The sequence below is a fragment of the Abramis brama genome, assembly GCF_963993115.1.
Source record: "Abramis brama genome assembly, chromosome: 25".
Taxonomy (NCBI): domain Eukaryota; kingdom Metazoa; phylum Chordata; class Actinopteri; order Cypriniformes; family Leuciscidae; genus Abramis; species Abramis brama.
Window position 1 is genome coordinate 6,198,983 of NC_139987.1, and position 12,197 is coordinate 6,211,179.

Genomic DNA, 12,197 nt, shown 5'->3' on the forward strand with positions numbered 1-12,197 from the left:
CTTGGTTTGTAGAAAGACCGGCTGTGTTCTCAATGGACTACAAGCACACTGCTTAGTATGTTTAATGCCATCGGAAAAACGCGCTACCAACATTTTTGCAAAACATACAATTCACTGCAGTTTATTGCGAGTCTTTGTGATGACCTCATGTGATGATACTATGTGATGACCTCAAAACACAAGCGCATGATTTGTAAACTAATACATTTTGACATTTGCATCACATAACCTGCTGCATGTGTGTGGTTTTTCTGATGTAGTAAACTTGCTCTGTAGCTCACCTGGTACTGCAGTGCACTTGCAAAGCGGAGCATTCAGGTACGAGTCCCGTGAAACAGCTCAAAGACTTGGAGAGGCAGCTAAAACGGCATGGTTGCCTCAGCAAATGTGTTTTTTAGGGTCACTCACCTGATATCTCATTTCCAAACTGCTGCAAAACGTACATCATAAAACGTTGGCAGATTCATGTTCATCTGTTTTATTATTTCGCAGAAATGTCGCCACTGGCACATTTTCCCAGTGTTCCCAATTTGTTTGGCACAAAATGTTGGCACAAATCTTGCTGGTAATTAAGCGTGTAGTGTTCACTTATTGTTTTGGAAACAATTATGGTTGTTCTGAATGAAATTATAAGCAAGTCTTTATGTCTTAGTGCCTTATATCTCAGTGGAATCCATGGATCAAGGTGAACAAAACAGATTTCAGTGTCGTCATGAAAAAATTAGCGTAATTTTGGAATTTTTTGGGGGGAAAAACAACTTTTCCAAACTCCTAGACCGTTTATCGAATCTTCACCAAGGCTGTGTCTGAAATTGCATATACTCTCATGAGTAGGTAGGTACTTATTTTGAATAATTAATTACTCCACAACCGCTAAACAAGTATGTTCTATAGGCATATAGCATGAGTGTGTGTAGTATGAATGTAATCTGGACACACTACATTCACCATGTTGTTGTCATTATCATGTGATCTACCAGCGTCAGTGACGTCACTTCACTGTCATTCAGAAATGCTCTCCCGTGGCCTCATGGGATAGTAAAGTGTCCATTGAATCCACACTTCAGAATCTCTCCGGAAGAAGTAGTTCATCCGGTTATTACAGTAACCGGACATTCTTTTTTTTTGTCACATACTGTTTTTCACCTACTATATGCGATTTCGGATGCAGCCCAAGTTTTGCTCAGATCATCTTCAGACAATGAAATATTTGTCTGCATCGGAAATTGCATTCTTCCTTACTGTATAGTAGGGTAGTACAGTATGTCTGAATTCACATTATTCATAAAACTATAGGTGAAAAGTACATTACTACTTCAAGAGAGATTCTGAAGTGTGCGTCCATTGGACACTTTACTATCCCATGAGGCCACAGGAGAGGATTTGTGAATGGCAGTGAAGCAACACTGTAAGTCATATGACAATTATGGCATTACATTCATACGACACACTTTCCTATTATATAGAATGTACTTTTTTTAGCGGTTGCGATGTAATTACTTGCTCAAAAAAGTACCTACTCACAGAGTATGTGATTTTGGACACAGCCTAAAAGTTACCAGAATCTAGTAGAGTGCATTCTAGGGGTATTCTATAGAAAATGTGCATGCTTTTTACTGGAAAAATATGTGTATGCTATTTTGAACATACCCACCACTTTTTGAAGCTCAAAAAAGTTAGTCTGACTAATAATACCACCAGCACTACTGTGAAGGTACAATGCATTTCAATTATTTTCTGTCTTTGTGGCTGATTCTGCAAAAAGATAAATCTTAAGGAAGGAGAGCTACTGGGGATGTGTTGATAGTATAGATAAATTGACGGGTAATCAGACCATTGGGTACCTCATATGTTCCCATTTGGCCAATACTGCGAGATGACCAAAGCACTTAGACGAAATTGCCTCTGTAAATCTATAGCAGTGTAGTGATTTTGTTCCATCAGTAGAGTGGGATTCAGTGACACCTTTTTAAGCAGACGCATTGCTTAACACACTTCTGAAAACCACTGCTTTTTTCATATTGAAGTGTTAAACTTTGCTGAATAGAGACCCACCTAACAATATTCTGATATTACACGTGATGTACTGGGTGATGGACACCGCTGGTCTGCCTCCGGGCTTGATATTTTACAAAAGGCCGTGACCAATAGTGACCCTTTCATTTAATTGTTTTATATTGTCATTATTTTTTTAAAGAAAAATTTTAAGATGTTAATATTATTTACTCAAATGTTTTAAATAGTATTGAAATTTTATTTTAAAAGGTATAGCTAAAAATAAAAAAATATCCTGTCATCCTTTATTCACCATCAAGTCGTTTCAAAGTTGTATGACTTTATGTATTACACAAACACAAAACTTCCTAATAGCTTTATGTGAGAATTATAGGAATATTAGTCACAATTCACTTCTGTTCCAAATCTCACATTTGCATATGTTCAAATGTGCAAACGCATATTCTAAGTAGGGTTTGATGTCACCAAATTCTAGTGCTTCTCGTAACTGTCGTGGTCATGTTAAGTTTTAGTGTCTTGTTTAGTTTCTAGTCATGGGCTGTGTTCGAAATTGCCCCCATACCTTTAAATAGGGCACAATTTGAAGGGACAACCATTTGTAGTGGTTTTTGAAACCATAGTGGCCCTGTCCCAAATAGCTCTTCCTACTTTCGTGATGTAATACCGCTTTGACTGTCGGGAAGAAGTCTGCTGCAGAGCTCGCTTCAGTGCGGCCTTGGCAAAAGGCCAAGGCAAAGGGGGCGCTCGGAAAACTGGCAGCTCCAGTAGTAAGATGAAAAGATTTATCTATAAAGAAAGATTTTAATAATCAATTAAAAAAACATATACCTGTATGATATTACGTTGTAGCCACATTGGACCAGTGGTTTGGAAAATGGATGGATGGGATGATTCAGCTGAGGGCGCCATCTTCTGGCGAGAACCGGGAATTCATTCGACGGGCAACTCTCACAGTGCATTGTGGGTATTCTCTAGCCATTGAGTGTACAAGTGGATGTTATGGAGTGCACTAAATCCCACAATGCATTGCAATAACGAGTGTACAATCTGTCACAGTGTCTGGTTTGTGTTCCCTGGGTCACCACTAGATGTCCTCCTTCCCCACGGTGTCTGTCACATTCTGAACTACATTCCCCACGATCCTTGTTTCTTCATTGCACTCAGCTGTCCCTTGTCACTAATCATTGCACTCAGCCTGTTCCCCATTAGCATTGTCATTTCCCTGTGTATATAACCCTGTCTGTTTTAGTATGTGTCACAGAGTCCTTGTATTTATCATGCCACTTCAGTGTCTGTTGCTTGTCTGCACTTGTCTTGTGTTTTGGATTGCTATATTGGTATTTGACCCATGCCTGGACTTCACCACTGTTTTTGGATTTTCCCTTAATAAAATATACTTACTGCAAATTGGATCTTCCCTGCTTCCCGTGTGTGGATCGTGACAGAAGGACTCCGTCACACACAGATCCAGCGGTATGTATCCAAACTTCTCTTCCCCAGCCACCGAACAGGAGAGGAGAGAATTATTTGAGGGAACCCGACTGGTTATTTTTCGTGGGACCCGGGGAGGTCGCAGAGGAGGAGGTGGTCGAGTGGAAGTCCAACACCACTCTCCACCATGGCCCCCCTTCGACTCTGGGCTGGTGAGGGACGGATCAGAGCCACCGTCTCGCCGTCGCGGACAGAGAGGGGGTAAGAGACGCACGTCTGCCAATGCGGAGACTGACCACACCCCTGAGGTCGTGCCCGTCCAGCCTGCTGTCATCCCAGAGGCCGTCCTGGAACAGCCCGCTGTTTTCCTGGAGGCCGTACCCGAGCAGCTCGCTGTTTTCCCGGAGGCCGTGCCCAAGCAGCCCGCTGTTGCCATAGCGGCTGAAAGCCTGTTGGATTATTTTTCGATGCTATTCAAGATCCTAGAAATTCCCAGGACTGTTCACGTCACACCTGCCGAGGCTGTGTCTTCGGACAAGATGGCCGCCGCCAAGCCTGTGTCTTCGGACAAGATGGCCGCCGCCGAGCCGGATCCAGTGTCTGCGGACAAGATGGCCGCCGCCGAGACTGTTCACGTCACGTCTGCCGAGCCTGTGTCTTTGGACAAGATGGCCGCCGCCGAGCCTGTTCACGTCACGCCTGCCGAGCCTGGGTCTTCGGACAAGATGGCCGCCGCCGAGACTGTTCACGTCACATCTGACGAGTCTGTGTCTTCGGAGAAGATGACCACCGCCGAATTGGTGTCTGTTCCCGAGCCGGTGGTGTCTGTTCCTGAGCCGGTGGTGTCTGTTCCAGTTCCTGATCCTGAGCCGGTGGTGTCTGTTCCAGTTCCTGAGCCGGTGGTGTCTGTTCCAGTTCCTGAGCCGGTGTCTGTTCCAGTTCCTGAGCCGGTGTCTGTTCCAGTTCCTGAGCCGGTGTCGGTTCCTGTTCCTGAGCCGGTGTCTGTTCCTGTGCCATGGACGCCCGAAGGGTCGTCTCCGCCGTGGCCGCCCGAGGGGTCGTCTCCGCCGTGGCCGCCCGAGGGGTCGTCTCCGCCCTGGCCGCCCTAGGGAAAGTCTCCGCCATGGTCGCCCGAGGGAGAGTCTCCGCCCTGGCCGCCCGATGGACTGTCGTTTCAGCCCTGGCCGCCTGCACGACCTTCTCCGCCCTGGCCACTCGAGGGAAAGTCTGCTTCGCCCTGGTCGCCAGATGGACTGTCGTCTCCGCCCTGGCCGCCAGATGGACTGTCGTCTCCACCCTGGCCGCCCAATGGACTGTCGTCTCCGCCCTGGCCGCCAGATGGACTGTCGTCTCCGCCCTGGCCGCCAGATGAACTGTCACTCCCTGTCCCCATTTCCCTCCATGGACCTGGCCCCCCATCCCTCCCCCTGATCCTCCACCAGTCCACCTCCCGCCTGGACTCTTGTTTTGTCTGTCACGTCTTGGAGCGTCTGGTAGCCGCTCCGTAGAGGGGGGGGTTATGTCACAGTGTCTGGTTTGTGTTCCCTGGGTCACCACTAGATGTCCTCCTTCCCCACAGTGTCTGTCACATTCTGAACTACATTCCCCACGATCCTTGTTTCTTCATTGCACTCAGCTGTCCCTTGTCACTAATCATTGCACTCAGCCTATTCCCCATTAGCATTGTCATTTCCCTGTGTATATAACCCTGTCTGTTTTAGTATGTGTCACGGAGTCCTTGTATTTATCATGCCACTTCAGTGTCTGTTGCTTGTCTGCGCTTGTCTTGTGTTTTGGATTGCTATATTGGTATTTGACCCATGCCTGGACTTTTGGATTTTCCCTTAATAAAATATACTTACTGCAAATTGGATCTTCCCTGCTTCCCGTGTGTGGATCGTGACACAATCCCTGTCCCAAATGGTACACTTCCACTTACGGTCTTGTGAACTTACAATGGCTGCCGCGTCCGCGTGTCCGTTAAGTTCATGAGACAGTAGGGTGTCCCATTTGTCATTTTAGGTTTCAGAAGGGTGCTCGAAAGCACCCCCCTTTGCGGTTGATATGCGCTCTTGATGATACTTTCGCCAAGCCTGTGAACTCCACAGCAGACTTCTTCCTGAAAGTACGCTCAACAGCTAGAGAATTCCCACAATGCACTGTGAGAGTCGACCATCGAGAGAATTCCCACCTCTCGCCAGAAGATGGCGTCCGCAGCTGAATCATCCATTCATCCGTTTTCCAAACCACTGGTCAAATGTGGCTACAGTGTAATATAATAAAGTATACGTTTTTTTAATTGATTATTAATTTGTTTAATAAAATTTTATACAAACAGAGTTCAAGATAAATCTTTTCATCTTACTACTGGAACTGCAGTATGAAGTTAAAAGTTTCAAATGATTATTAAACAGCAAGCACAAACTATGCAAAAGAGGCAGCCCCTCTTGTCACTGTTTTGCCTGTGTTCTTTTTCACTGTCAGTTGTCATGGTTTCTGATTAGTCCTCACCTGTTCCCTGTTTTGTTCATTGTTTAGCCCTGTGTATTTAAGCCCTCAGTTTTCCTCTGTTTATGGATCTTGAGTAGTGTAATTGCTCTTTGTGTTAGGCTATGTTTACACGGAAACGATCTGAAGAGAAAACGCAAAAGTGGCGTTGCGTTATCACTTTTTATTCTACGTTTAGACGAGCGTTATGGGGGGGAAATCTGCGTGCATGGTGACGCAAAAGTGTGTGAAATTATGCACTCCAGGCGGCTAGGTGGCAATGTGAGAGAGCCACCGTGAGCAGATCGGTGCCTTCACTGTCTAGCTAGTCTCAGCCTCAGACGTCACGCCCACGGAACGTTGGCTAAACGTCTGATGCATATGGTACACTTAACTGGAAACACTTCAGGAATGTCGAAGTCGTCATCTGATTGGTTGAATTTTATCGGATTTCCGGAGGGCGCGAGTGTCGCGTTTATTTTCGGTCCGCTGGGAAACAAAGCGCAGACGTGTGATTGCGGAAGAAAAACTGTTGTGTTTACATGAGTGACAATGAGCATTTATCAAGATCAGCTAAACGTAGGATTCTCAAAAGTATGCGAGGTTCACGGCATATACTCTTTAAGAGATGTCCAGGAGTTTTGTTTGAGGCACTTAGTGGAGACAAAAAGAGATATTTTAGCCTGTTTGCCGACGGGATTTGGGAAGAGTATTATTTTCCAAGCCTGGCCGACCCTTTGTCAGCATTTAGAAGGATTCCCAGCAGATCCAATTTTACTAGTTGTGTGTCCCCTCCTATCTATCTTGTTTTCTTCTCCTTCTTTGATTTTCTATGCTGACTGACTTGTTGCACACCGGTCTGTTGTTGTGGGGACATTTCCAAGCCCCGAAACGTGACGCTGAACGAAACGAACTGTAATTGGTTGTTTGACATGTCGGTCAAACGGCCTTATGGGCGGGCCTTGGCCAAAGAAAGCTGCTATGAATTCCAGACCTTCAGCCGTCAGTCTGAAGGTCTGGCTACGCGAGACTACTGTCTAGCAGACTTTTGCGTTTTTACCCTTTAGACAGAAACGCGACGGTGGAGCGTTTTTAAGATTTCCACTCTGGAGGGTGGTTTCACTTTTTTGCGTTTTTAAGCCCCAAAAACGCCATCGCCGTCTAAACGAAAGGCACATCTGATAAAATATTTTTATGTTTTCACCCGCGAGCGTTCTCGTGTAAACAGGGCCTTAGTTAAAGTCTATTATCATCTGTCACGCGTCATCCTTGGGATTGAGGGTACATTACACGACAACGATATGCTTAAAACGGAGAAGTTTTTCCTTTGAGTTTTCTGCGTACAGACGACACCATTGTCAAAACGATCCCCGTTCACACGGATCCGCGAAAACGACTGAAAACGCTGTATTCTGCTGCCAGGCCTGTAGATGGCGATGAAACACTATAGACTGAACACATAATACGCATGTGCAAGACGTTGTCCTCTTCTGAGATTGGGTTTTGGAGACCGTTTTCAAAAACTTGCACTTTGAAACCAGTTTTCAAAAGTTTTTTTTTAGGCACCCAAAACGCTGTTGTCATGTAAATGAACGGCTAAAACGCATAAAATGTTTTACGTTTTTAGTTGAAAACAGGGTTGTGTAAACAACTCCTTAAACTATATGCACCCCAGAGTAACATTGCTACAAATTTAACATTGTAACACAATGTTCTATATTTGAATAACTGATTTTTTGGGGGAAACTGAGATTTTAAAGTTGGCTTTAAAACATTTTTTTTTAATTAAAATTAGAAATGAAAATGAATCCATTATGTAAATGCATGTCACCTGTGTTTCATTTTTAAAATAGGTTTTGACCTCATTATGTTTAATCAAAATGCCAAAAACTGAACCTTCTTTTTCGCTAGACTCGCTACTTCCGTTTCATCATGACTTAAGATCTACAGCAGAGAGACTTCAATGAAGAACAACTTCAAGGGATAGTTCACTCAAAGATGAAGTCTGTCAAATTCATATTGCTCCAAATCCATACTTTTCATGGTTGAGTTAACTTCTGTTTTATGGTGCATTTTTGTGGAGTGTGACAGTCACTGTCTGCTTTCAGGAACAGAGCAGCATGAACATCCTTCAAAACATCGTTCTTTGTTGCTCACAAGAATGAAAGGTTTTGAACAGCATAAGTGTGAGTTATTCATTATACTTTTGTTCCTGTAACGTCTATCAGTAACTACAGAAAGGTTTTCTTGGCTTCTGTGGACAACATATGCACAGACTAGTGCAATTTGCCTAATGGTGAGACCAAGTGCACCCGAGTACTCCAAACTATCACAGTCAACATCAACAGCACCGTCACCAATCTTCACTGATCATCACCCAGCACTATATAACTCTTCCCACTGTTCACCATTGTCTGGTCTCATCGTTCCCTCGAAGAACACTTACCTGACTCCTTACCTGCACGATACCTACCAGGACGTTTGTCTTCAGTCATCTGCCTCGATCTCCATTTCCGAACCTGCAACAGATAAGACCATTAATCCAGATATCCATCCTGAACACTACATTCAACAGTTACTCTCCTGCTTCCATCACATACTGATCACATACTTCTGCAAATAAACCTGTTGATTACTTTACCTGTGTGAATCCTTCTGTTTCATGACACAAACAGTGCCATATTCTCTATTGCTTTATTACTTTCTCTATGATTTAACAGCTGGCAAATGGCATTATGGCCTAATTAAGTCCTTTTTCAAGAGTTGCAGTCAGCTCCTTTAAACGAACTATCCAGCGGTGTTCATTTCAAAATTAAAGCACTCTTGCGAAGGCTCCTGTGAAGTTTTATTTGCACTATATCTTCTTGACTTCTGTGAAAGGACAATGCATGACTACTAACTCTCACAAACCGATTGGAGCACAACTGAAATCATGTTGAGAAGCCAGAATCTGTTGTTTTTGTAGTGTTTTGTGTTGGTGGCTTTGTTGAGAGTGCTGTTGGAGTGGATGTGTGTACTTTAAGCACGGAGGCTCTATGAAACCTACAACGAGGAATGAATTTCCCAGTAGCCTCTTTAACCTAAGTCACCGCTGCTTCACTTACTGTCCGTGTTGCTTGGCAACCAGCCAACCACAGTGAAAGAATTTGTGCTTTTTTTCCCTCTTAGTGAAGGGGGGAGAGAAAGGGAGAGCAAGAGACTGTATACACACCCCCCCTCCCCAGTTTGCCAAGTAATCATGGGGTTCCGGAAGTTAACAAGAAGCGTCCGGAATGCTGGAAACCAGAGGAGTGCCAGAAATTAATTCACACACTTAATAATGCCATTATCTTTGATGATGTCATCAAATATTTAACACACATGTACTCAATATCCCACATAGGGACTGTGATATAGATATGGATTAGGTCCATGTTTTAATGTAAACCTATGGGATTTAATACAGGTCTGATTACTTTGAAAAGTATTTGATGTGATGCATCCCTTTTTCTTTCATATCTGTAACACAAGTTGTACAGTAAACGTGTGAGTAATGGTAATAATGACACTTCTACTTCAAACACTACTAATAAAGTAAATTATATAAAGTGACAACAGCATATTAGATAAATGACTATTATAGCACATTACAGCATATTATCAATTAACCATTATTCATGTAACAGTGAAAACATATCTGTTACATGAATAATAGTGTGTTTCAAATCTGATATTGTAAAAATGAAGCTTTTCACTATACAAAAAAACGACGGTGAATCTATAACGAGGAACTGATGTTTCTCGTGAAATCATAGATGCCATAAAGATGGTCAATGTAGGAGATATCTTGGGGCTGTTGTTCGCATCGTTTTGTTCTATAATATATCCAGCCCAGGCAGATACTCTATACTATTTATAGATTGCACTTATGTGAAGAAAATCTATAATGCAGTTGTGATGGAATAAAGCCAATGGCGAGCAATGAAATATAAACTGTGATAATAACGGCGTGAGGAATATTGTTTTATTGGAAACAACATTGAGCCTTTTTAGACACACATAACTTAAATGTGACAACTTCAATTTCAGTCACCCAGATAAAACACATTGGCACACACAAATACCAAATCTGCAATGTACAGCAATCATCATAATTCCCAGCACAAAAGAGAAACACAAAGCATTTCATCATCAGACACAGTCACATTAGGTGCGATTTACAGTTATAGTTAATTTTGTTGTGTAATATGTTGGCTGAATTAGGCCTTCAATAAATGAACACAAGTGAAAAATGTCAATAACAGAATGAAAGCGAACAAATGGTCCTTTATGGTAATTTACAGTCGATACATAAAGAAAGCTGTTAAATTTTCTGTAGCTCACAATCCTCTATAAGCATCTTTCCACAGATGGTCGGAGGTGTACATTGATCCACCCTGTCTTGCTTAGCGTATATAACGCGCTTGAGATGTTTTCATCTGGTCAGGCTTATTTCAGAATTCTCCCTGGTCCATTGTTCCCCGTCCTCCTCCTTTCCTCAGAGGGGTAGTTTCATTGCCTATCCCGTGGATCTGGACTCCTCTCCCCCACTGCTCCTTTCAGCTTCTGGGTTAAACATTTATCTGTGAATAGGGAAAGCACAGTGCCAAAACAAATCAATGTTTCCCACTGTCCTGATGTGCATGACTTGACAATATCCTGCCCAGCTGGCCCACTGGGCAACTTGAGTTTTGTGTACTTTTCTCCCTGCTAGAGGTTTGTTGCATCTGAGTTTCAAATTTGTTGAGTACAACAATGCAAATAAGCTCACTGTTAAAAAAAAGCTTGCTGCCTTAAATTTTTAAGTACAATCAACTTGGATGTTTAAGTCATTTCAACTTAAATTACATTAAACTGTCTTTTAAAAAAATTGTTTAATCTTGTATAACTTTATATTAACTTATTTTGATGAGTTAAAGCAATGTAAAACACATGTTGTCATAACCTATTGACCATATGATTTTTCACTACAGAGCCTATAGAAAGCAACAACTTACTGGTGTAAAACCAGTACTTCTTTTTTTTTTCAAAAACATAATTTTTTGTGTGAATTCTATTCCAATGTCTAATATATATAGATAGGCTATACATATCAGTTGAGTTAAAAAATAAACTACACTGACATTCTATTTTTTTTTATTTTTTTTTGCAGTTTATTAACTACAACAATTATCCAGTTATCTACAATCAATTACATTTCTGTTTTCATGTCATCACACAAAGTTGTAATTTATGAACTGATCTGTAAATGTTAAACAGCTTTCATTTTCTATAGTTAAGCCTTGTATAAACTGACTTTCAAAAATAACCCATAAACTCTAGAAAAAAGGTTCTATATAGAACCTTAAAGGGTTCTGTGGTGGATCACTTATACACTCTTAAGTTCTAAACAGAACCAAATTAGGGTTCTTCAGCTTTAACAAGCTTGTATCAGAACCATTTTTGGTGCTAAATAGAACCCTTTTAATAAGGTTCTAGTTTATATTCATTCGTATATTAGTATCTTCGTATTATTAATATTGTTTTTGTATATAATTTATTACAATTTTTTTTTCTCCTATATCTGCCTGGTCTTATCTTGTTGCCTCTATTTGGGTTTTAGCCTACATAATACTAATAATACTAATAATATATATATATATATATATATATATATATATATATAAACAAGCATGTTGTGTCAATTAGGTACTTTTATTTTTTTATTGACATGGCAAATTGTAGAAAAAAATGACAGTGCTCTAACAACAGTTATTAGCTGAATACATTAATAAATAACAGATTGAACATGAAATAGATAAAGACCAAGTTCCAGTGAAATATCTTCAGAATCCACTATGATGTCTTTATTTCCATCATTATGTGTGTGAGTGGCAGTTTATCTCTGCAGATGATGAGGTTATGGTACATGATAGCAACTGAAATACACAATTGAATTTAGAGTTAGTATCCTTGAACAGAGCTGCTCACACTTACATGTTCTGTTAAACTAAAAAGAGAAAAATACATTATTGTTAGGAAACCAGTAAATAAATGTTAAGTTAAAATTTATAGACATTTTAAGAAATAAATAAATTACCCATTGAGAGTGTGTTGACAGTCTATGTAATTGAATGGCTGAGCTCTAGAAAATGAGTAATGAGGTGGAGCTGACAGTTACAAATTTGAAAAACAAAAAGGCGGGAATAAAGAACACTAAACTCTAACACAAAGAACCATTTCAGATAAAGGGTTCTTCAGGACAA